The sequence below is a fragment of the Pan paniscus genome, chromosome 19, assembly GCF_029289425.2.
Source record: "Pan paniscus chromosome 19, NHGRI_mPanPan1-v2.0_pri, whole genome shotgun sequence".
Taxonomy (NCBI): domain Eukaryota; kingdom Metazoa; phylum Chordata; class Mammalia; order Primates; family Hominidae; genus Pan; species Pan paniscus.
Window position 1 is genome coordinate 66,121,093 of NC_073268.2, and position 5,081 is coordinate 66,126,173.

General features: G+C 49.5%; 1 pseudogene; it reads left to right on the forward strand.

The window, feature by feature from the left end:
- Positions 1–655: 655 nt before the first annotated feature.
- Positions 656–4,575, forward strand: LOC117976707 (mRNA turnover protein 4 homolog; annotated as a pseudogene).
- The last annotated feature ends 506 nt before the right edge of the window (positions 4,576–5,081 follow it).

Genomic DNA, 5,081 nt, shown 5'->3' on the forward strand with positions numbered 1-5,081 from the left:
GGCCCCTCATGACATGGATATGACACTGACGCTTCCTTTGCTGGAGAACCCATGACAGCCTAGGTCATGCAGGCTCTGGTACCAAGGGCTGCGGGGCGCAACCCACAGCTTCAAACTTCTGCTCTACACTTCTGTCACTACAGCCATCGGGCCCCAGTCACAGGCTTCTTGCTCTAAGTGTTGGAAACAAAAAGCAACTGCGTCTGCACGCCACTGGTGGAGATGGACTTTGTACAAGCGCCGGAGTGAAATGAAAAATGAATGGGGAGCATCATAACTTTGGGTTTCCAGTCTGCCACGTAAGAAGCTTGGAAGTCACCGCTCCATCCTAATTACAAAAAACAGAAGTAACTGAAAGAAAAAATACATATACTTGTTAGATTATTTCTTTCAAATAGCGTACATGCAATAGATTATTAATATTTTTAAAACATTCAAGAATAATTACATGGATTCTTACATAAAATCTCCTTGTAGTGTTGAGCATCCTTGTCCTTATTTCTTCTTTGTGAGTACAAGAGGTACTCATAAATCAGTGTAGTATTCAAATGAATGCACGTTGCAGATGAGAAACACTTTGCTCTACTAAATAATTCATATAATTTTTTTTGTTTTGATACAGAGTCTCACTCTGTTGCCCAGGCTGGAGTGCAATGGTGCGATCTCGGCTCACTGCAACCTCTGCCTCCTGGGTTCAAGTGATTCTCCTGCCTCAGCCTCCCGAGTAGCTGGGATTACAGGTGCACGCCACCACGCCAGGCTAATTTTTTGTATCTTTAGTAGAGACGGGGTTTCTCCATGTTGGCCAGACTGGTCTCGAACTCCTGACTTTATGATCCACCTGCCTTGGCCTCCCAAAGTGCTGGGATTACAGGGGTGAGCCATCGCGCCCGGCCTTCATATAATTCTTAATTTGTACAAAGGTAGGTCTAGATGGAACATGCATGAAACTTGATAGTAACTGTACGTTGGCAATTTGATGGACGGTGAACGTTGAAATTACAAAGCATTATATTTTATCAAAATATATAATAATATTTAGATTTACAAAATTTTAAATAAAAAATTTAGTTTCAGGCTGGACGAGGTGGCTCATGCCTATAATTCCAGCACTTTGCGAGGCAGAGGCGGGAGGATTGCTTGAAGCCAGGAGTTGGAAACCAGCCTGGGCAACAAAGCAAGGCCCCTGTCTCTACAAAAAAAAAAAAAAAAAAAAAAAAAAAAAAAGCCAGGAGTGGTGGTGTGCAACTGTAGCCCCAGCTACTCAGGAGACCAAGGCAGAAGGATCGCTTGAGCCCAGGAGCTTGAGGATGCAGTGAGCTATCATTGTGCCACTGCCCTCCAGCCTGGGCAACAGAGTGAGACCAAAAAAAAGTAAAGAAAGAAAGAAATTAGATTCAATTAAATAATCTTAATTTTCTACTTAACATTCATTTGTTATAATTTACATTCTGCCTTTTATTTTAATAAATTAGAATATTTTAGTCACATATATATTTAACTGTATAAAAACCGTGGCTTTATGCAATTTAAAAAATTTTGTTGTCCGGGTGCGGTGGCTCATGCCTGTAATCCCAGCACTTTGAGAGGCCGAGGTGAGCAGATCACAAGGTCAGGAGTTCGAAACCAGCCTGACTAACATGGTGAAACCCCGTCTCTACTAAAAATATAAAAATTATCCGGGTGTGGTGGTGCATGCCTGTAATCCCAGCTACTCAGGAGGCTGAGGCAGGAGAATCGCTTGAACCCAGGAGTCGGAGGTTGCAGTAAGCCAAGATCACGGCACTGTACTCCAGCCTGGGTGACAGAGCGAGACTCTGTCTCAAAAAAAAACAACAAAAAAAATTTGTCGTTGGTCAAGTGCAGTGGCTCACGCCTATAATCCCAGCACTTTAGGAGGCCGAAGCGAGCGGATCACTTGAGGTCAGGAGTTCGAGACTAGCCTGGCCAACATGGAGAAACCCCGTCTCTACTAAAAATACAAGAATTAGCCAACTGTGGTGGCGCGTGCCTGTAACCCCAGCTACTTGGGAGGCTGAGGAGAATCGCTTGAACCCAGGAGGCGGAGGTTGCGGTGAGCCAAGATCACGCCACTGCACTCCAGCCTGGGTGACAGAGCAAGACTCCGTCTCAAAAAAAAAAAAAAAAAAATTGTTGTTATGAAGGCTTATTGTCAAAGAAAGTAGGAAGAATGTGTTTAGCAATGTTTAGCTGGATAGTGACCCTCCACTTGTACTCTTGTCCTGGACCCCACACTGTTTAGGGGTGGCTTGCTTCATTGCCCATTTGCTGCTGGACCCCAGAGCATGACCCACAAAGGCTTCCTCTGCCTGAGACTCCAGGGTTCCCTGCTGTCTTCACACAGCCCTGGACCGTGGGGAGGTGGGGAATCCCAGAACACACATTTTGCTGTGCTTTTCCCAGGTCTCAAACGACCTCTCTTTCCCTAGTCACTGTATGAGGGGCAAGTGCCTGCTCATACTTCCAGTCTCAGCCCAGATCTGCCCTCCCCGGCTCCAGCAGGCAGATGCCTGCCCCTCCAGATGCCCCATGCTATTTGCAAGTTACCTATTAAAAATGGTTCTTCCACGTAGATTCAGTGCAATGCCCAAATCCAAGAGTGACAAGAAAGTCTCCTTAACCAAAACTGCCAAGAAAGGCTTGGAATTGAAACAAAACCTGATAGAAGAGCTTTGGAAATGTGTGGACACCTACAGTACCTTTTCATCTTCTCTGTGGCCAACATGAGGAACAACAGGCTGAGGGACATCCAGAACACCTGAAAGCACAGCTGGATGTTCTTTGGCAAAAACAAGGTGATGATGGTGGCCCTGGGTCAGAGCCCACCTGATGAGAACAAAGATAACCTGCACCACGTCAGCAAAAGGTTGAGGGGTGAAGTGGGTCTCCTGTTCACCAACAGCACAAAGGAGGAAGTGAATGAATGGTTTACGAAATACACAGAAATGGACTACGCCCGAGCTGGTAACAAAGAAGCTTTCACTGCAAGCCTGGACTCAGGGCCCCTGGAGCAGTTCCCCCACTCCATGGAGCCACAGCTCACGCAGCTGGCCCTGCCCACTGCCCTCAAGAGAGGTGTGGTGACCCTGCTGTCCAACTATGAGTTGTGCTGACCCTGGAGCAGGCTCGTGTCCCGAAGCTTTTTGGGTATGAGATGGCTGAATTCAAGGTGACCATCAAATACATGTGGAATTCACAGTAGGGAAGTTTCCAGCAGATGGGAGATGACTTGCCAGAGGGCGCATCCGAGTCTGCAGAAGAGTCAGACTCAGAAGACAATGACTGAAAGGGTCTTAGGACTGAAGGTCTCCTGGAACCTTCTGAGTCTCACTGGACCATGCAGGACTGCTGCCACCCCTCTAGAGAGAGCAGCTTTTTATTTGGCTGTAGACAGGGAACACGCTGGGCACCGACTTCCTATAAAGAATAAAACTTTGCAGGATGTCTCCCTGGAGACAAAAAAAAAAAAAAAAAGTTCTTCTGCCACACGGGAGGTTTGTGGACTGCCTCTTTATGGATCAGGACCTTTTCTTGAGCAGGAACTTGGGAGCTCTGGGAGTAGGGAGGGGGCAGGGCCTCTGTGTGGGGCTCAGAGCTCAGTGCTGGGATGATGGGGTTTTGATATCTCTGAAGTCTGCAGGGCTTGAGCACTGAAGAAACTCAAAATTCTAGGGAAAACTAGCTGAGGACTTGGGCTTTGCCCAGGGGTGAAGCCACCTGAGAAGGCCCCAGAGAACCAAGGTCTGAGAGGAGGTTGGTGGGAACCCCCATTGGCACCCCTGCCAGCCGCTATCTCTGAGGGCCAAGGTGGTGACTGGCAGCCAGGGGCTCAGTGGGGAGGGCAGAAAGTGGAGAGGGGCCTCTTGCAGAAAATCCAGGCTCAGCTGGTGGCTCTGAGGTGGGGGAAGAAGGGAAAAGGCAGGATGTTGGAGGCAGCCAAGGTTGGGGGTGGGATGGAAGTGGCTGAGCTGAAAAGAGGCAGGGACCAGCCTAGGAGGCCAACCCACACCTCACTCACAGCTTCTGGCTCCCTGGAGAAGGATGTTCTTTTTGGCAGAAGCCGGGGCAGGTGGAGTGTGAAGGGAACCCTGCCCTTACTTTCCTCAGAGGACACTTCAAATGAGTGGGAGCCCCAATATTTACCAAGTACCTGCTGTGTGCCAGGCACTGTGCTGAGGGGCTTCACCTCACTTTCCCTAGAGAGCGATGGCCTACCTGTCAGGTGGCATCAGAGACCACCTAATCCAATTCTCCCATTTGCCGGAGGAGGAAGCTGAGTCTCAGACGTGGGGAGTGACTTGCCCTGAGGTGAGCGAGAAGAGGACCCTGGGCTGGAGTTTGGGTCTCTTGACTCCTTGTCCCGGGTGCTTCCTTAACTGTCCCTGGGCCATCCAGGACAAGGACATGCTCTGCCCAGAGCTGGTGGAACCACAGCAATGGACCACCCCAAGCTCCCGACATGGTAGCTGGCCCTGTCCTGATGCCGCCACCCTCTGTGTCCCTGCCATGGCCCATAATGCCTGGTGCTGGTGGCAAGGGGACTAGGAGGGGCTGATTCAGCTGCAGGCTCTTCTTTCTCTTGAAAGAAAGAAAGGGCCTTGCCTCCCACGGGCCCAGCTATCTCCTCTCTCTGGATCCCTGACTCCCCATCCAGCCTTCAGCTCCCCTAAGGCCCACGGGATGCTGTCTCCTTTAACCCAAAGCCAGGAGGAGTCTGAGACAACCACTGGGACTGGCAAGTGAGAGGCTGGGTCCCCTGTTTCATTCTATTTATTTTTTTCATCATGATTGTCATCATCGATGTCCTCACAATGATTGAGAACATTCGAGGGTCCACTCTGGGCTCTGATTACAAGCAGGGACTATTATTTGCTCCATTTTCCAGCTGGAGGAAATGGGGTCAGAGAGGGTGATTGAAGCCCAAGGTACCCTATTCAAAAGAATCAGAAAGGGGCCGACTCCCTGGTCCGCTGGGGGTGTGCAAAGGTGAGCATTCCTGCTCTATCTCTATCCCCTCTGAGCCACGACCATCAGCTCCTCCTCCCTCTCCCGGGACACCT